Source organism: Synchiropus splendidus, chromosome 10, assembly GCF_027744825.2.
Source record: "Synchiropus splendidus isolate RoL2022-P1 chromosome 10, RoL_Sspl_1.0, whole genome shotgun sequence".
Classification (NCBI taxonomy): Eukaryota; Metazoa; Chordata; class Actinopteri; order Syngnathiformes; family Callionymidae; genus Synchiropus; species Synchiropus splendidus.
In genome coordinates, this window is record NC_071343.1 from 8,953,817 (window position 1) to 8,975,458 (window position 21,642).

A 21,642-nucleotide genomic window follows, 5' to 3' on the forward strand; every position below is an offset into this window, starting at 1 on the left:
CGCAAACAAGAAGCTTCACGCTGCATGAACATAACCACAGGTGGAGAGAGATACATGTGTGCATGTGTTTATTGTTTCAGAGGGGAAAATTCTAATTCTGTCTTTAAGCTGGTGAACCTGAACTTGTCGTTGAAAAAAAAAATCAACCCTTTTTACATCACTAAATATCGTAAAGGTGGGGAAAAAACTGTAGGATAATTGCACCTGAAAACTGAAATAAACATGTTTAAAGAAAACTGTAAATAACTCATTTTCTGAAAATCTTTTATATATATGCATTTATCTATATATCTATCTATATAAGAAGAATTTCAAACAGTGTTTAATGAAATACAACAATAGAAAAATAATTTTAATAAATGAAATCATTTTTATTCATGAGCAGATGATTTCGCTCATAGTTGACTATATTCTGTTAAATGTGTTTTTATAGTACACTTTTGTGAACAACGGCCGTCAGAGCTTCACTGCGCTGTGTGAATGAGTGAAACGTTTTCATTCCTGCACCTTGTCTACTGCAGTGGCAGCTAAGCAGGGCTTTAAATCCATGTAGGCTGCACGACCTTCAGGTCTGGAACCTTGCGTGTCGTGGGAGTCGCAGGAGCCGCGCGCCTCACTTGACACAAACTCCTCTGAAGCCGCACTGCAGAGCGTCTTGTTACGTCAGAAAACGCATCATCGCTGACATCACCGCCCCACAGACCGCGGACCAGACAGGCCCGCGAGGCAGCTGTATTTTGGGATGCCGCGTCGACCTCTCGCTTCATTCCAACAGCGCCGACGTCCCCGGCTCACCTGTCTTCCCTCCTCTCCGTCACACGTCCCTCTTTTTATAGCATCTGCTTGTGGCGCGGCCCATAAAACCCGCTGAAGTCGAACATGAAGCCGCTGCAATAATAGCCTCATGAGATGGAGCGGTAAATGGAAGGGAAGAGTGCAGTGGACTTCTGTGGGCACCTTTCTCTGCTGGAGTGGAAATCATTGACCAGCGAATGAATCATTGACGAAACCCGGCGCTCGCGGCCCAGAATCCAGCAAATTCCTTTGATGCGCCGCTGCTGACTTTCAAGGAGTCACAACGCTGGAAAGCACTTCCATCTAAACAGCTCATCGGAACTGAATTTAGCGCCATTAAGGATTTGAAATAAGAGCGGGATAGGATTAGGATTAAATCACCAGTCAGGAGGTGAAAGCTTTAGGGTTTAGATCATGGATTTAAGTCTCCCCAGCTTCACTCTCGTCTCTTATGGCTCAGCAGAATCAGATCTTTCAGATCTGGCCGATCTTCACTTAGAGGACAGTCTGCACCACACGTGAAACCCTGGGGTGAGACGCCACTTTGAGACAACAACTTCCAGGCATTTCACTCAACACTTCAGGTTGATGCCTCCAGAGTCTGACGGGTGTATTTCAGTTGGTGGGAGAAGCTGGTTTCTGCAATGTGTGAACGCCCGGAGGGGACGGATGTTTTCCTCTTTAATTATGACCAAAGGCTTTGATGCTAAATGTGAGAAACACCAGCAAAAATAAGCTGGTGCTTTTTCAAATGTAGCAAACTGATGATCATGAGGTGGCGCTGTAATATCCTTTTCACCTTCTTTATAGGGGAAGTAGAGATGTCAAATTGAAATCCTTGAGACATGACGGTGCCCAAAGTTGATGGGTGACATTTTCCGACTGGGATCCTTTTAAAGGAGGCTACCTTTGACGTCCTAGTGTTAGCTTCGCCACTTTGTCCTGGACTGCCTGCTCATTTGTTTCCATTTGTTTCCAACCCAAACTCATGGATATATCACGACCATTTGGTTGAACTGTGCAACTTAATAATAAGTTAAAAATAATAATAATTTAAAATGTTATAGCATGATCAACCACATGAAGTAGAGAGGACTGGGGTGAGGGGTAAAGCAACTCTCTGGCAGGGTAGTCATAAGACCCCCGGAGTAACACATTCCGTCACAGGGCTGCGGGCCATGAGAGGACTAGGACTGCAGCTGAGTGGCAGGACTCGTCTCCGGTGCTCCAGGAGATCGGCTCTGATGGTTGAGCTGCGGACACGCGAGCGAAAACAGTTCATTGTGAGTTTTTTTATGATAAATAAAACGCCTGTGATTTCATGGGTTGTTGTGATGAGCACTTTGGTCATGACAATCTTTAGTGTCATGACATTACATTAGCCACATCGTTGTATAAGGGTTCAGACCACGAGGAAAAAGTAGTGCCTTATAATACGGAATTTACGGTATATGAAATACAGACAGAGCGTGACTTGGTTTATGACTTTGTCACAGCCAAACTGCACAGAAGCGCACATTCAGAGCTGGACACGCACCGGGCACCTCTTCACTTCTGGAGAGACGTCACTCACTCGGCAACCCCTCCCACATGCAGCGGCCACACACATAGAGGAACAGCGCACCTGCAGCAGACACTCTATATTCACTCCTACAAAAGACTGTTTTAAGGCTTGGAACGCATTATTTCTTTCTCCATTCATTGTAATGGGAAAAATCGATTCAGATTTCAAACAAATCGCTTCTCAAATAGCCGTCTGGAACGGATTGTGGTCTGAGGTACCGAGGTACCACTGTAAATCCTTTGACGGGACTTAAAGTAGCATAATTTTTTTTACATTTTCCAAAGGGTTTGCAGCTCTACTCCAGGTCTCTTTAGGATGAAAGTATTACCTGCTGTGTTGCATCTGTGTGTTCACCCAGACACACTCATTCTAAACATCTCAACAACAAAGACGTCACACTTTCAAATCAATGTCACCATGACGACGAGCTCCATGTGTGTTTTGCTGCGGTGCGGCTGTAGGTTTCTGCGCCCAAACCACAGAAGTGATGACAGTCAGGCGACGAGGAAGGAAGGGGGGCGCTCCGGGAACGTGGCGACGTGTCTTTTTTTTCCCTCACCAGTACAGTGATCACACACACATCAGATCTCACAACTCAATAGAAGTGTCTCTTGGCTGTTTGCTGTGCTTTGTCGCTCCCAATCATCTCCATAATTCATGGGACGGTGACAGCAGTATTGAGCTGAGGCAAAGACCCGGTGGGCTCTGAGCATCAAAAATATCCAATGCAAGACATGTCTTCGACACATTAACATGTTCTTTTTCTTGATAACTTTCGGCCCTGCGTCCTCTCTGTCACTTGCAATTGCCTCTGTTTTTTTAGAATATATTTTTGTCCTGCCCCTCAGCACAGCTAAACAGAGAGTGTCTCGCACTGTTGCTCGCACACACACACCAGCAGGAGGTGGAGGCAAACATTTTTACGCCACAAGGTTGTCACTTGTGCTCCTGGCAAAGTGTCACACTCCCACATGATCCCCTCGCAAGAAGACGCGACCAGAGACACGCAAACATCCTCGTGTCAGTCTTGACATCATCTGGGCCTCAGTGCTAAACTGAAGACTCCGTCGCTGCCACATACTGTCAGTGAAGATAAAGAGTAAAACATGACTCAGGTTTTACGGTAGAATGACCCAATTTTTATTCGAGGGATAAACCGAGGAGCTCCACCAGCTTTGGGTTGTGATCAAAGGATGCAGGCAGAAGAAATCCATTTCCTCCACAGGGAGTCCGGACGCTCCATTAAGGCTTGTTCACACCAAACCCATGTTGCTCCAGTGGCCGAAGGCATCTCCCTGGTCACATAAAACAGTCGGTCGGTCCAGTCACAGGCTTCAGAGGAGCGATCAGCTGCGTGAGGCTGCGTCTTATCGATGAATTTTTCCCTCTCTGCGTATGTCTGTGGTTGGTCAGCCTGCCTCAACTTCTCGCCAGGTTCTGACTTTTATACTTCTTTGCCTGGTGTGATAACTGTGGCCTGAAACTTGGTGATGCTGTGATCTTGTTGCCCTAAACTCGACACATCCCTTGCACCCATATTGTAGTGCAACAGTTTCCGCACTTCTTCATTGACTTTCCATGTATTTCAGTCGCTTTTGTTGCATTGATCTTGTTGGATGTGAACGTATCTTTAGTGAGAAGGGCTTGAGCATGCAGAAGAGGCTCAGAGTTGAACCGACCAAGGTTCCTGGCAACTTGTCAGGATGTTTCCTTGACTTCTTCCTTGTGCGGGGGAAGACTGTGGGGTAGAACCAGGAAATACTGTAGGGATGTTGTGACACTGTAGTTGGGATCCTTGGGATTTGAGTGGAACCACTTGAGTGGACCCATTTGGGACGCCATGGGAAAGTGAGGGGAACAAAGCAGAGGACAAGGAGGAAATGGTGCCTTGAGGTACGAGACATTGCAAGAGTAAATCACAATGTTTTTGGTGTAAGAAAAAGCTTTTTGTCCACAGAACCCTACCAGGCATCCAAGCATGTTCATGTATTTGTGACTTGAGGGGACAGTTATGCACATTTGCTACATCAACTTAGAACTTAGAGAGTGAGCAGCCTATTTAAGAGTGAAGTCAGAGTTTGGGAAGCCCTTGCAATATAGCAAAACACAGAGCCTTTTCATTGCAGGAATGTTTTTTTAATTCGTTTTTTTCTCCCTATGATTTGATTCTCATGCCTTGGATGCACATTTTAAAACATGTCAAAATACTCCCACATTGTTTTGCGACTAAAACAAAAGCATTTTTGTCATCGCTCGCCATTTTATTTTTCTCAAAATTTACTGCAAAACCTGTAAATAGCTAATTTATAAATATGAAATTTCATTTCATATCTGCATCATAAATTTGTCTTTTGATGTTGTTATATTTATCTTTATATTCTGTTGTACAAATGCGCCATAATGTGGATTTTCCTTAATCTCCATGCTGTCTTTGTGGGCTACCTGTGTGTGCCGTGCACAGATAATCTCAGGACTGTGAAAAATATCGGGCAGCACAGAGAGCGTCACGTAAATAGGTCAGCGATGGGGCCTTAATGGCAGCGGTTAAACTGATTCAGTTGCCATAGGTGATTACTCACAAGAGCATCTGGCCTTTTTGAAAGAGCACAGTTTATCCCAGCGATCCGCAACCAGACGCATTAACATATTTCCCATGATTGTTTTCATTAGCGCGTAAATGCCAGGGTGGTCTTGGTCACAGGTCCTCAAGGAATCCAACCCCAAGAGTTTGACGGATGGACGTGCGTCCGACGTGAGGCACTGCTCACCTTGACGTCACCTCAGCATTCACGGAACCCTACGGAGCCCCTACACGGCGTATCATTCCGGAGAAGTAATTCCAGAATCAAAGTCTGAGGCTCGGACGGGTTTTTGAGAAATACCGGGCCTTTTTAATATTTCATGGACTAGCAAGCTTTTACTGGCTTTGGGCAGAGCCGGAGACAATGACACGACAGGAGGCTGACATTTCCAGACACAATCCGAGGCTTTGCGGGCGTTTCTGCGAGGTTCACCTTAGTGTGAAAACTCCGTCTTGCGTGCGATGCCACAGAAACCTGTCAACAGCTGAAATAGCATGAATTCATGTATTTAAAAGCAGCCCCGCGGTGCTGGTTCTTCTGCTCCCCCTCTGCTGATGTTCAATGTAAATATTGCCATTTACACTGCTCCCCGGAATGTGAAGGCAATCGTGACGGTTTTCCAGAAATATGCTGTGAAGTGAAGCAATGGCACGTTTTTGTCTCATTGAAATAAAAAAAAAAACGTGGTTGTTTAAAGCACTCATTTAGAGAAGCTCCGTGGACATCGAGGTGGAGAACAGGGAGCCATCGAAGACTTTATGAAGCAAAGCAATTGTCACTTTCAGACACACAGGCTGATGGACTAACTACATGAAGTGCTCGAAGCTCTCAGCTGTGGCCAAACCCCAGGGAGCGATGGGATCGGTCCAGAGGTCTTGAGGGCTCTGGGTATTGGGACCTGTCAAGAGATGTCTTTTCAAGTTGGAAATCTTAGACAGTGACAGAAAGTGGCATGTTGACAGAGCCTCTCATTACTGAGGCAAAAAGACAAACAACTTTAAGTGACTTTTTTTGTCAAGCGGAGGAGGTTTGGCACAGTGAGGGGGACACAGACTGCGGTTACAGGCCGAGCGAAGCTGGGCTAAAACAATAGCTTGTTTAAGCGTGAGCCCGATCGTGTCATGGTTTACATGCAGTGCAGTGAAAATCGAACTGGGACTAGTTCACCTCAATGATCAGGGGTGGCGCCGTGGGCTCTTCAGTTCCTCATGTTCCTGTGACAGTAGAGGAACCATTCAAAGTCGATGTTTCCATTCCAGACTGTTTTATTGAACCCAGCAGACAGTAGTCCTGGAGAGAAATTCGAATTTCTCTCCAGCAGTGGGACTACACTGTTGTTACATGAATTTTATTTATTTATTTTTTTTCTTTTCTGACCCGTCCCTCACTGAGTTTGGTCCAATCTGTGTGTGGGCCATGTTATGTATCAGCATGACCCCTGGATGAGGTTGTTTATGACGGATCAGAGAGTGATGTGGATCACACATACTGAGGGTTGGGAACCTGCCTTGAATGACTTCAGTAAGGAGGCGAAAAGACTGGTCAGTAAAGCATGAAACAACGGCGTGGTTGGTTTGTTATCCTCAATTGAGCCACAAGAATCGTCCGCTGTTGAAGGCCACACAATAAAAACAAAATTATGATGACAATTCTACAGTTCTACACAAAGATTTACAGTCTCCACTGCTCTGCCAGGGCGGAAACAGAGATGATTCATTAGTTTTAATTCATTTTTGGTGTCGCCGACTTGATGTATGCACTGAGGGACGTTGCTTGAGGCGGTGGCGTCAACACAAATCAAAGAAATCACTCCGAGAGTCAACGCGGCGATGATCACTCTGTCACCGTTTGAATTTTCATCTGACCCCATTACCTTCGTTCTCAAACCCAGTTCATCATTGCGCTTGTTTTTTTTGTTGTTGTTTTCTCCTCCCTTCCTCGCCGCACTTTCACTCACCTTACCAAGTACAGCGTTGCCCGGGATCGACCTCAGGAAAGCGTCTTGGATGGGAATAAGCAGTTGTCTTGATTAAACTCGATTCCGCCCACGCAGAAGGGAAGAGATCTGAAACAGGCGGCAGATGAGAATTCCCCCAAACTCGCAGATGACTCATCCCTGCCGCAATGTAACACTCATGATTAAGGATCTCAGTGATCAAGCGACACACTGTCATGCAGACGCCGACAGACGTTATAGGGATTCTGTCACTTTCTGTCTGCCTTCTTGCTCCGGCTCTTATCATCCGAGCATCCATCTCCCCGCAGTTATCGAGAGCAGCGGTTAAACATAGCAGCCTCCCTCCCACCCTGCTGCCCCTAACACTAAAATGACCTTCACTGTAGCTCCACATGCCTGAAGACGGGGAGGACAGGAAAGAGACGCGGGATGGAGGGAGCAGAAATGGTAATTGAACTGAGAGAGGGAAACGGCATGAGAGGGAGGATGAGGGAGAAGAAATGCAGGAGAGGAACCGGGCATGGAAGGAGGGGAATAAAGATGAGAAGTCCTGGCACATTACAAATCCCATTTAGAAGGGATTTGAGCAACAAATACAAAATATAAAGCCCTGAAAGCACAACTTTCTCCGGCATCTCTGTTGCACTTCAGTGTCGAGCCATTCCGTTCATAGGTCATGATGAAACTAAATATTGATCAATCTTCTCAAGAGGTACAGTAATTTCTTCTGCTCAAAATGTGCTGTTTCCACCAACAGAGCTGATCTCCTGGAGGACCGGAGACGAGAAGCAGCAGCTGAGACCGGCTGTGGTGTGGGAACTTCAACCACGTGGCCGAAAACAGCACATTTTCAGCACTTTAATGTGAATAAAAGACGTGACGTTCAGAACATTGCCCAGTTTGTTTCATGAGTCAGTCTCCACGTTGGACCCTGTTTTCAAAACTAGTTTACAAGTGATCCTCATGCATTTTTAAGCCGGATGCACCTCTGACCTTTCTACGATGCTGACAGCACCACTGCACCCGCGGCTCATGGACCAGTGTGACTTATGTATGAACAAGAATTTTCCTTCTCAAATTTAGTGGGTGTGGCTAATGTTTCGGTCCACTATATGGGGCAGTATTCGCGGTATATCTACAATAAATCATATACATATTATTCGTCATTTCAAAATGTGTCTAGGGGTTCAAGAGGGTTTCTTATCAGCAACACTGCCCCCACAGTTTCTGGTTGTACTGCTCTTTTTGGTCTGTTTATCGAGAAAACTCTCTGTCTCCTATGCATCAAAAAACGATCCAAATGCCTATAAAGTGTCAAAGAATCCTTTTTAAAAAATCCTGGGATTGATCCAGATCTGTGTTTCCAGCCCCAAACATCACTCCCAATTCTTCCATGTCCCATTTCACATATCGCCCGAAAATTCCATTCAAATCTGTCCAGAATTTTACAGCTATTTTCAACATAGTAAAAAAATGAGTCACATATAAAATATACATACTGTATATACCAGTGGTGTTTTTCAGTGATCCATGATGAAGGACAGAAATAAGTAGTGATGGGCTGCTGAGGCTTCATCAAACAGTGTTACGCTTTTCAGAGCTCAGTAGGAGGCGCTCTTGGTTTAAAAAGTAATGTGACGTTTCATTGAAACGGTTGCTCAAATCCAAAGATTTTCGAGCAGAGGGTGCCATCTAGTGGGCTCTGAAAATGACGACACTGTGTCATGACGTTTTTGGTATGCTATTACCAAAGTACTTCCGCCCTCATGTTTTACTGCACACAAGTGTACTCGCTCACATGATGCTGAAAAATAGTGTCGTGTGTGGATGGGATGAAAATTGGGCCACAGCTTAAATGGTGTTCATGTAGCTTTCCAAGAGTTCTACACACCCAAGCGGTAACAAGATGACACGGTGTCAATCCACAGTTAGTCCTTCTAAAAAATGTGATTCAATCTTCCAACCTGCAGTGCCTCAGACAGCAGTAGTTCTGAATTCCAAGGAAAAATCTGCCGGAAGATAAAGGCCAAAGAGGCAGGGACACAAGTGCATTTTCCCAACAACATAACTGTGTGTTGCTTTGGTGTCTTGGAGTGACAGAAGAAAGATGAACTGACTCTCTGTGTGCTGACCTTCTCTTTAACCTTGTTTAGCCCCATTTCACTGCACCCGAGCCTGAGAAAAGAACGTGCAGAGCCTCCTCCCGGCGCTGCAGGCTTCACCGCCTCAACTCTGACTCCCTCCTTCCCACTATGACTCATCGTGGAGACATAAATACTGAAGCGGGTTGGGAGATTATTTAAAAAACGATCTAATACATTGGGTGGGAAAGCGTGACTGTCAGCTCAGGCGTGAAACACAGGATCCTTCTCCTCTGTGTGTCTGTCTCCCGCTCTGCCATTCACACTCTTTCTTGCTCTTACTCCGTATAATCTTCACCTCATTAGCGTTGGAGCGTAGTTATGAGTCATGGGTGGGTTTTCGTGATTCAGTTGGGAAACAGTGGCTCCTCTACAAGACCCAGTACAAGAGTGGGGAATTTAGCAACGTGAACCCAGAGCGGTGAAAGCATTAATGCATCTTTTCAAGGAAATTCTTGTTGGGTTTCAGTTCACAGCTGAAAGTACAAGGGTCGTCTTCAGTCGATAGAGCATTATGTTGGTCTGCTCTGTTGGAGATGAGCTGAGCCAAAAGGCGAAGACCTTGATGTGCCGCCTCAGTTTTCACCAGCCGCGGATAGAACATTTTAAATCATTGCAAAAACAAATACAAAGCACTGTGTTGTGAAGGAAAAAATGGCAAAAAGATGAAGGTAAATAAAGTGAAATATTTCACCGAACAAGTAAAGAGATGAAGATAAGATACAAAATACAAATGTACAAAGATACAAAACCTATAATTGAGTGTTTATTATCATTTGCCAGACCCACTGTTGTGATGAAACAAATCGCCTTTAATCCATTAAACCGCAGCATCTCAAACCAATTCCTGCTGTGTAATCACATATAGATTTTTGTAACACTGCGGCGGGTTCTTCATATTCCGCCTGCACACTCCAGACTCTTCTGCACGGATGATGAAAAATAAAAGTCTGACTTTGAAGCGGCATGTCAAACCTGCAGAGACAGCCACGTAAGCCAAACAGGCTTTCTCATGTTGGCGAAGGTTAATGTTCTTTCATCCGTATCGCTCTTTAAATATGCGTTTGATGTGTGTAGAGTCGTGGATTTGACTTCTAATTTGCTGCAGAGCTTTAGGATATCATGATGAGAATCCATGTCTGGGCATCCAATGGGAGTTCAATGATGACTGTGAACTACACGGTGGCAACAGCACAAGCATCGTGAAGGCTTTTCGAGGATATAAACAGGTTGTTTTTATTGATCAAAGAAAAAATGGAATCTATTTCTATGCTAACCTTGGCTTTTGACCTACAGTATGGGTGAGATGTTGTGACTTTTACAGCGACTCAAAATGCACGACAACATGCCCCAATCTGCTGGATGGGCGAGGCAGAATGTTGAATACATGGAAAAAGATTTTTGGTCGATGATTTTCAGCCCCAACCCTTTTTATAGCCAATTATCGGGGGGAGTTCACGCTTATCATCATTTGGGAAATAGCAACATCGGGACAACAATAGCCCGATCATCCCACTGAAGTACATTTGAAATACATTTACACTGACATTGAGACTTGAAAGTCTTCCAAGTCATTCTATTGTTGCAGGTTATGTATCATGAAGTCCAGGAGGCTCTACAGAACAAAACCAAAAACATATCCTTCGCTCCCTTGTCTTGAAAATTTCACTGAAATGAGTCCAGAACCTCTTTTTTACTTGTGACTGGTGGTAGTGCTCTTCCTGTTTAGACAGTTTTTTCTTGGTCAACTGGTGTGATTTCAACTTCAAATGCAGTTTGTGTGTCATATTTACAGTGTGCTCCAAATCCAAGTTTCCATGGTAGAAAAACTGTCAGTTGTCTTTAGCCCTAAGCTATAAAGAAGCTGGCCGAGACTCACTGGATGAGTGGCTTTCTGTTATTTGTCCTGAATTCAGCCAAAGGCAGGCCATAAAAGTTAGAAATAAAACCTGAGTTGGACAACAATCCAACACATTGGAGGTGAAACTAGACTCATGTTATCTGTAAAACCAATTAGCTGCTCATGTTAGCTGCTGAGTAGCGAGACAGATGTCTTGTTGCCAGTGAGGACATTGGACGTGTTCAATTTGTGCTCGGAACTCGTAAATTCCCGGTTACACCCCAGTTATGTCAGTACTGTAAGTAGTGTTGGGCTGGTGAGGCTTCATGAAACAGTGTCCTCATTTTTAGAGCCCACGAGATGTCACTCTCTGCTCTAAAATCTTGGAATGAATTGGACCCATTTGAATTGGAAATGCTATTTCAATGGAACATCACGTCATTTTTAAACCAAGAGCACCACCTTCTGAGGTCTGAAGATAAGGACACTGTGTCATGAAGCTTCACCAGCCCATCACTAACTGTAAGATTATGAAGTCACAAAGTCAGAGCGTCCTCACCACTCCGAGTACTCAATCCAAGATGGCTTCCCTCAGTGAAACAAACACATTTTGTAAATTTGCATTTCCTCTTCAGCTTGCGTTTTTTAAGTCGCATTAGTCAAGACAATGCTATCTTGTTTTGGGTGACAGGAATGTTCTGTACTTGGCTGCGATGTACCAGTTCCGACCTCCCACTTCAGAGTAAATGGAACGCAGCAGTGCCTTCAGTTACCTGGACAGTGAGGGCTGAAGGACTTTTTCTGACTCGGATTTGACGTGACTTTCAGTGAAGTTAATGCAAGGAACAAGCAAAAGTGGCAAGTCATGAAATGGGAGCTTTCAAACTGTATTGGACAAGTGGCCAAGAGCTTTGTCTCATGCAGCACAGCAGAGAGAAGTGATCAAGTCCTTCTCTGGTTAAACATAATCTACTCATTTGCAAATAAAATGAAACACAAACAAGTGTGCAGTGACAGTTGAGAACGACTATCTCTCGGTAACTGGGTCAGCATCCTCAGAAGGAGGTCTAAATGATAGCACGGATTAGAATTAGACTAAGATAATGGCAGGACACATCCTTGTCAGCATAGAAGGAGTCACCTTGGACAGCAGCACATTCACTGTTTCAAAGCAGCGCATTGGTGATGAACAGTTTTCTGAAAACATTGGCGTTAAAATGAATGCCTTCTTAAGAGACTCGGAGAATCTGTGTCATATTCCGCTGCTCTCTCCCCCTCCTATCACACCAACAGAGAGGGGGCGATGTGTGTGAAATATGAAAAGCTCATTGCAGGGAAACCCATCTGATATATGTTTCAGTCATTAGCATAATAATTGGCCCTCCACTGGACAGAGGAAGAGTCGGCTGGACTGGCACAGAATAACAACTAGCCTGAATCAGTATTCACAAGTCGACTAGTCGGCAACTTCCTATCAAATTGGGTCAAAACCGAAGTCGCATTTATTTGAATAATTCGTCGACAAATCAGCTTTCAGCTCCAGAGGCAGCTTTAGCAGAAACAACACGATGCTAATGATCAATGATGAGACGGCATCCGAAGGCAGAAGCATTCTGACTGGTGGCTGCATGAATAGCTGATGCTTCTGATTTGAATATTTCACAAATCATATTGTTGCTCAGCCAGATTAATTGAGAAGTCCCCACCAAAATGTTGTGGCACAGCTCCTCAGAAAATCATCAAATGAATGAGGATACAGTGGTACCTCGGTTATCGACCACAATCCTTTACAGACGGCCGTTCGAGAAGCGATTTGTTTGAAATCTGAATCGACTTTTCCCATTACAATGAATGGAAAAAGAAATAATGCGTTCCAAGCCTTAAAATGTAGGAGTGAATGTAGAGTGTCTGCTGCAGGTGGCTGTTCCTCTATGTGTGTGGCCGCTGCATGTGGGAGGGGTTGCCCAGTGAGTGACGTCTCTCCAGAAGTGAAGAGGTGCCCGGTGCGTGTCCAGCTCTGAATGTGCGCTTTTGTGCAGTTTGGCTGTGACAAAGTCATAAACCAAATCACGCTCTGTCCCAGACTCGCCTCATCCCTGTCCCAGCTCCAGCCCACAACAGGACATCAAACCCTGGAGTGTGGCTCCAGCCTCGGAGGTGTGGAGAGCGAGCACCTGTGACACTCTACCACAGTCCAGTGCGGAGACAGGAAAGGTTTTACACCTCAATATGAAGAAACAACAGTCAGTAAATGTAGATAACGGGACACGTCTGCATACAGAGGCTGCGTTATACACAATAACAAAGCGCGTCGTGGGTCAGCTGTCCGCGCACGTTATGTTTTTTTCCAGCTTTTTTCGGGGGCATTCGAGGATTTTCGTTCGAAAACTCTGATTTGTTCAAATTCGTGACGTTCGAAAACCGAGGTACCACTGTATTTTGCGCACAGAGCAGTGGTGGTTACGGTGTGTTCATTTCTAGTGGCAGCAGTAGAATCCCCGCCTCCTGGAACCCACCCTTGGCTTCTCTTGGGAGTACAAGGAGAGCTCAACAGGGAAGCAACCGGATTCTTGGGCCACTTCAACTTGACTGTGGAGGGCTGCTAGCCTGAGCTTCATCTAACCCCAAAGGGAGGCCCCAGTACTCCTGCAGGGAAACCACTCGGCTGCTCAACCAGTAAAATAAGAGGTTTGCTTCCTGAAACAGTTGTGACAGAAGATGCAGCCTTCTCACATTGGAACAGGACCTCAAGATGCTTGCACCTGGGAGGAGCTGATCCTCATCCCAGTTCATTTTAGGTATGGGATACATCGTCTGATGAGATCTTCAAGGAACCAAACCGAAAACACCCTTCATCCTTTCTTGCCTCAAATTCTATTTTGTTGTTTATATTTTCAACCATAACATGCCCATAAACTACAAAGATCTACTGTGCATCATAAATCAGCTAACAGCATGACCACTTGCCTTAAAACAGCCCTTTTTTCCTCCCAAAAAAACTCTGGATCAATGTTTCATCACTTTGGTCAATAAATAAAGGATCAGATGGAGGGTACATGGAAGGTGCCCCCTGGTTCACATTTCTGGAACAACTTGGATTGTCTTGGCAGAAGGTTTCAGGTTCAAAACTTTGCAGTGTATCAACACGAGAGTTAGGTGAGAGCCAGAGAAAGTAAACTGAAATGATGGCAAGGAGCCACAGTATTGCTCTCAAATGCATCACTTTGTTCATGAAGTGCTTTTTTAGTGAAACAATACCTGAGCAGGAGACTCATTTAATCCGCGCTCACTTCCTGACCTCTTGTTAAACGAACAAAAGGTGAGCACTTGACTGGTCCGCGGGGACGCTGGCTCCGCATTAATCACCCGAGACACTTGTTCCATTTCAACCAACCGTTACAACCCCGGCGGAGCGACGGGCACGTGGATTCATCAGCCGAACCCGTGCCGTGAAGTGGCAGCCGTGGTATTTGACATTGATCTTGCCGCTGAAAGGAGACTGTTAATGTTGTGGTGGACTTGTTGCAGGTGATGGCGTCATTCCTGGAGACTTTCAGGTGTTAAAGAAAACTGTCTCTCTGTCTGAGCTGAACTATAACTCACTTGTTGAAAACCCCGATTTCAAGCAATCTTCACCAGCCATCAATCTGAGGTCGACACAGACTGTTACGACCCAGACCCACGGCTTCACCCGCCTCCCGGCAGAATGGTCAATACTTCAATGATTTAAGACAGGAAATGTCCAACAAAGACGTACAGTGGTCATGAACTTGTGTGACGTCATGTTCTCACCGCAGTAGGTCAGAGTGACTCATCGGAAAAGTTCATCAATCATTTATAGATGTGAGAGCCTTGCTAACGCTGTCTTTTCTTAGCATCTTTGCCACACTGCAGTTGAGCCTCAGAGGGTGACACTGTTAAACGCTCCCTCCAACCAAACCTCATCCCATATACTAAACAGTGAAGCTCCCCTCAACCCCACATGTACATTCCTCCCCTCTGTCCGTCTCCACTTTTATGGCCCCCATGTTCTCCGTCACCCAAAAGCCATAGATCTCCTCTCCCCTCCTGGGCCTCCTCTGCCTTGTTATTTGATTATCTCTATTAAATTACTTGACTCGATTTCCCTGCAGGCTCCTGTGTGTTTGTGCTGCACATGCATTTAATTCCCTGACCTGTTCTTCATTCCCTCTCCCCCTCTGGAAAACGCTAATCTCACCTTGCTCGCACGCCTATAAATCACCATGATTAAATATCTCCTTGGTTGCGAACAACCCATCACAGATGATCGAAAACCCTTTACCTATAAATCAATCATGGCTTTGCCCCCCTAGTTTTGTTTCCAGGTTTTCTCTATATTACGTTATCATTTTTTCACCTCCTGCCTAGATAAGGTAAACAACCATGAGGAGTGTGTTTAGACAAACATGAAGCTCTGGCACGGTTGCATTCAGGAACCATCCTTCAGGTTTGAAAAGGGACTCTGGGAAAGATGTGGAGCAGGATTTCCATCGCAGCATGGATGGCAAAGGAACAGAGGGACACAGGGGAGAACAGAATGGTCGCGTGGTGAGGTGTGGAAAACAAAGATAAGATGAGGTCGAACTCCCGACTTGTAGGCCACATCTGGCTGGCACGATAACAGCTCAACAGCTTTTGCAGCATGCTTCTAACAAATCCCATAATGTACTGCAACAATTGAAGCTCTTAGACAATACGAATTTAACAATCCTGCTTGGTCTTGGAATTCTATCATAGGGTTGGTAGACATAATACATTCTTCTGACCTTCATCATCGCATTCTTTGGGTCATTTTTATTGTCTAGTTCATACATTGTGCAGAGAAACTCACTTTAATGTTCTTATTTCTCTATAATGACAGGATAAATCGACTCAACCTGTTGTTCTGCTTTTAGTTCTAAGCCAATTCTCTGAGTCCATGACAGTGGCGACGTTGCATCAACAATACTATAACTGACATCATTGCTGAATGCAATGCATGGACAACTTTGAACGGCCATCATCAACCTTTTCCTGTTTTATTTTGGAATCCCTCCCTGGTTCCTGCCCATGTTTTTTTTTTCTCTTTTTGTCTTGACAGAGTTTGGTGCGTAGCGGCTGGAGGCAATTTTGGAATCAAGGCTCCTTTGACAGTTTTAAGGAACGAGGCGTCCATGAAATCTCAAGAGGATCTTAGCGCCACAGCTGGTACCTGCTGCCACCTGTGGTCACGTGCTGCTGCTTTGAGGACTGTGGTTTAACTACTGATTTCAGTTGTGCTTCTGCCTCCGGCCTGTACCAGCCTCTGTTTCCAGTTTTGAATTGTCACATGGTTTCTCATGGTCTCTCTTCTGTTTGGAATTCCTTGGACCTATTTTCCAATTGGATTCATTATTTCCCATTTTGTGGTTAGAGACTTGAACCGACTGACTCTGGTCCACTGCTTTTCCGACACATGACACATGTCGTTCATAAAGTTCATGGTTTTGGGCATGGAAATGTCTCATGTTGCTTTTATTGCGTATATTTGAAATGACAACATGAACAAAAACAAAATCCTCTCGCTAAACACTAAAAAGATAGCAGCCTCGACAAGCACTGTTGGTGGTTAGTTGTAAAAAAATATATCGCTCTTGTGCTAAAACTCTATCATTGTATTGTAAACAAGTGTAGTGCAGCAAACAGCATCGTTCGACAGCCATCTCTGCTTCTATACTGTTACTACTGAACGACGTGGTGCGTCAATCGCTCAACCATTACAATTAGCATCAGCTTCTTGCTTTAATGATGAATAAAGTCAAACCCTTTAATCCACAATTGTGTATTATTACAAGGGACAAGTGATGAGGTATCATGAGTCAGAGTTCCAAGGTTGCTGAAAACCAAATACGAATTTGATGATTCGGTTTTAGTATTTCCTGTTTATAGTTCCTTGCAGTGAAAGGTAGATAAGGTTTCATGAAACAGTGTCCTAATTTTCTGAGGCCAGTAGGTGGCGCTCTTGGTTTAAAAGTGAGGTGAGCGTCCAGTGAAATGGTTGCTCAAATACAAAGCTCTCAGAGCAGAGAGTGCCATCTTGTGAGCTCTGAAAGTGAGGACACTGTTTCATGAAGCCTCACGATCCTGCTTGGTAAATGATGTCTGAATGAATGTATTGGTGTTTTTTTCGCCTTTTTTTCTGATGTGGTGTTGTTGCTATAGTGATTCTACCACAGAAAACTCTTCTGGAGTGGTCATTATTCATGAGGTAAAACGTGAAGTCTTTGGTCCAATAATGCTCAAGGTTGAGCAGGAGCAAGCATCCAAAGTCACAGGCAAGGAAGGTCAACCAGGCTCCAGCAAACATTAAATCTACTCGCTCACATTCTGACAGCTGCATCATGTTCTACAGCCCTGGCTGTAAGAACAAATACTCGCTTTCACCACTCACGCCTGAGTGAGAAAAAACACCATTTGGAGGTGTTGATGAGTGAGAGATGACGGACGTGCAGTTGTCTACTGTTCTTTTTCGTTTCAACACTCGCCTACTGCGGCCATGAGAGGAGGACACTTTGTCCAATTCCCCACAGATGTGCCGATCTTGCTGTTGCATGAACTTACATCTTCTCTTTCCCTCTGCCTCTCAGTTTTACACGACCTTCCTAAAACTGTGTCTCAGTGTGTTTCGTTATTGCGCAGTGGGAGTCCCTGTCAAACACACACTCTGATTTGCTCCCACGAATCCCACTTAATTAAAGATGAAAATCAAGATTTGCCTCACACGTGCCCGTGCACACAAACAAAATACACAAACACAGAAGGGTTCCACTGACAGAAATGAGAGAAAATGTGGAGGTGAAGTGAGTACCGTTGAAATTGAATAAACAATGTAAGCAACGTATTTGTCAGGAAGGTCATAAACATGCCCCACTTTTCAAGCACTTCACTCTTAATAGAGGTCAATACGAAGGAGTTATTGCTAGTGATGGGCTGGTGACACTTCATGAAACAATGACCTCATTTTCAGAGTCCAGTAGGTGGCGCTCTTGGTTTAAAAATGGTATGAGGTTGTTCAAATCCAAGGATTTTAGAGCAGAGAGTGCTGTCTAGTGAGGCCTGAAAATGAGGACACTGTTTCATGAAGCCTCATGAGCCCACTAGCTGTTGCAGATTTCCACCAAAATAAAACAAGCTTGGAGCTGACATTGGAATGAGAGCCACAAAAATGTGGACGTTGGAGTAGTGTCGCCATGAAAGAGTAGTGAAAAATATTTTTAGTTTGGCACATACGCTCATGTCTGGTGAGTGACATCTAGCACAAAAGGTTGTCTTGAATATGCCATGCTACGTCTATCAGTAATAGACACCTCCCTTTGGATTCCAAATGTACTACTTATTGGATTTTATGGATCTTAAGTCTGGACATGGTTTTGGAACAAAGAAATCATTCTCTTCAGTTCATGAGATTTATTGACTTATTTGTAAGAAACCCACACAAATTTTGCTATGTTTAGCATTTAAAATGTTTTTTTTTGTTGTTGTATTTTTCCAGTTTCCATTGTATCAACATCAGAAGAACATTTTGCGAGTTTCAACATTCCTGCTAAAACAATGTTGCTTATTGATCAGCAGCCATCTACAGTTGACTAACCAGCGGCGACTCCTCGGTGGGTGGAGGGAGAAATCAATCCTGGATTGACACTGTGTTTTTTTTTCTTCCCAACTCAGCCCATAAAGACGAGAGGATGAGCCAACACTTCCATCTCCTTTATTGTTCATCTCAACGTTCCATCTTCCACTTTGGACTTCCTGTCAGCAGCGATCGTAAATCCAGATTACAACCTGTCACTGCAGTCGTGACAAGAAGTCCATCCATCGATCCCAGGTGTGGAGGTGGATGGGGCGGAACAACCATCACGTTGATCTCTGACTGCCACTGGAGGATTTTCTGTTACTCCGCCGTGGGTTGAAATTCATTAAGACCTGTGAAGAAAACAGATGGGCAGCTTTCCACCAGACGCTGATGGACGGGGGGTGTGAAAGTTTTTGGCGAGTCAAAGTGGCCATGTCTGGCTCTGATATGGATGTAGAGAACAAGGCGAAACAAAAGTGCATTTGCAGGTGACAACAAAGTTCTACTGATGAAAAATAATCAATCAAATTCAGTTCCTTCAACCCTCTGACTTTCATTCTCCTCCTCTCTTCTGTTCACGTCTGCATTAGTGAAGAGGAGTGGAGATTAGATGGAGTGAGATGTGGGAATTAAGAGGAAGAAGGAGGATCAGGAGGAGGATGGGTGAGTGAGATGGAAGATCAAGGAATAGAGGAGGAGATTCTCAGGTTTGGTTCAGGTCTGGAGCGGCAGTGTCCTTGGTTCGTCCGTCGATAAACCCACCATATTAGGACGACATGGAGGCACGTGTGGTATGTGCTTTGGTGTGTGCAGGACCTCCCCGCCCGATTATAAAGCTCGACATTTTAGCTCAATTTAGCGGAAGAATGACACAAATCTTATCGGTGAAACTCCTCATCTCCAAGGCCTGTCTCATCGCTGTCACCAGCTCACTGAGCAGATACCGTCCGGACCTGATATTATATGTCACACGCAAGTGTCATCTTGATGTGATCCAGACGTGATCCAACTGGCTCTGACGTCGCATGTTTGCTGGCTAGCACTCTGCTCCAACACCTCTTATCAAATCGGACACAGACACGATCAGTTTTTTTTCTGTTTTTTTTCCCTTCCACTGACAGACCTGAGTCATGTCACATTTCCATTTGCACATGACAGAGCTGAAATGGCCTTTGAAATGCATCTCCTTGAACATCAACACTAGGCCCTAGTGACTATTCTATTGTGGGATTCTTTGAGTTTTTGTACATTCTCATTGTTGTCTAGTTTAATGAAGGAGGTTCATCTGAAACTGAGAAATTACAACCCTGAATTTGAGCATGGGTTTACAGATGGAAGGCAGCAGACTGACCCAAATGGACTGGGTTTCTGACAGACACATGAGATGATGATTCAAGGATTTGGATCTTTGTCCATATTGAGATCTTCAGAATCACACTTCCTCCGTCCCCTCTCATGTTGGCTGGTTCACCCATTCTCATTGTGGACTCCTTCTGCTTCCTGGGTACCACCATCACAGAGGATCTCAAATGGGAGCCAACCATCAGGTCCCTCATCAGGAAGGCCCAGCAGAGAATGCTCTTCCTGAGGCAGCTACGGAAACTACGACTGCCGACAAAGTTGCTGGTGGAGTTCTACACGGCCATCATCCAGTCCATCCTCACCTCCTCTACCACCGTGTGGTACAGCAGCGCCACTGCCAGGGACAAGAAGGTGATCGGCTGCAGCCTGCCACCTCTTCAGGACCTGTATGCCTCCAGGACCCAGAGACGTGCAGGTCGGATCAGAGCCGACCCTTCTCATCCTGGACATGGACTGTTTGTTCCTCTTCCCTCTGGCAGGAGGCTACGGTCCATCCAGACCAGAACCTCCCGTCACAGGAACAGCTTCTTTCCCTCGGCCATCAGACTGTTGAGTTTGTGATGTGTCTTTGTAGTTTGTGAGTTATTTATTTTACTTACTTTTAATAAAATGTAATTTTTTTGTTCATGACAGCACTTTATTCCAAAGCGCTTTCCTAGTTGGTGGGATTCTCACTGACCATGGCAAAAGTAAAGTTGATTCTGATTCTCATAAATCCCTATGTCGGTACTTGTTCCTGAAAATGTGCCTTTGATGTTTTGTTTTCCATTTCACTGCCCCAATGAAAGTCACTGTACGTTTGAAAAAAACAATTGACTCTGAACGGTCCACACAAGTCTTATCCAACTTACATGTACCCATCATATCAGACTTATTCAGTAGCGCCATTATCGCATCTGAGAAGCTATTTCCAGAGTGAATACTTAAAAAAGGAACTGCTGTCTGTTACTATGGTTTGCAGAAGGTTATACATTAGCATCAGTTGGTAGCATGCTACCTGCTAGCATAACACATACTTTATATCTGCAAAACAAATCAAGCTGAATCCAGTTCCAGACCAAGACAATCCCGATGTTTATCCGTGTTTTGGCTTATTTTCTGCCTCCCTCTTTGGGCTGCTTTGCTGTATCAGTTGTTGGAATCGCTTCTTCTTCAACTGTAGTCGAAGAGACAGGAATAGTTCACAGTTTGTGGAGGCCTCCAAACCAAGCATGCGATGGCTTCAACATTTCCCACCCAGGGGAGGTTTTCCATCTTCTACAAACCTTGGAAAGGAAACATGCAGAAGTCTATGTTTCGGACAGGTCACTTCAATCCCTTTCTTCTGAACCAGCTTCCCAGTCCTCACTGCCAGATTACCTTCTGCCAACCACTCCGATGTGGTTGCTGTCCCACCTGCATGACTGATCTCACCAACCCTAATATTCCACTCCACACTTCCTCACCCTTTTTCATCGAGTTGAACGCTGACAGGAGTCATATTTCGACACCCAGTTAGGCCACTCCGGCTTGACTTCACCCAAATCTGTCAGACACGATGAGCAGTCATAGGTGGGATCCCGGCGGAACGTACGTGAGGAGCATTGGCACATCCAAGGACATTATAGCACCTGGCTGACTGAAAAGAAGACGGCAGATAAGCCAGCCACCTGAGAGAGGAGTTTGGATTGTCATTCACCCCGCGTCTGACGCCGTCAAGCAGCTTTCCTCCACTGCAGATGTGACGCAATCTCCTGTTTTTTGTCAGTCTGCTGTGTCAACCCTCCCCACACCCGCTCCTTTCTTTCTT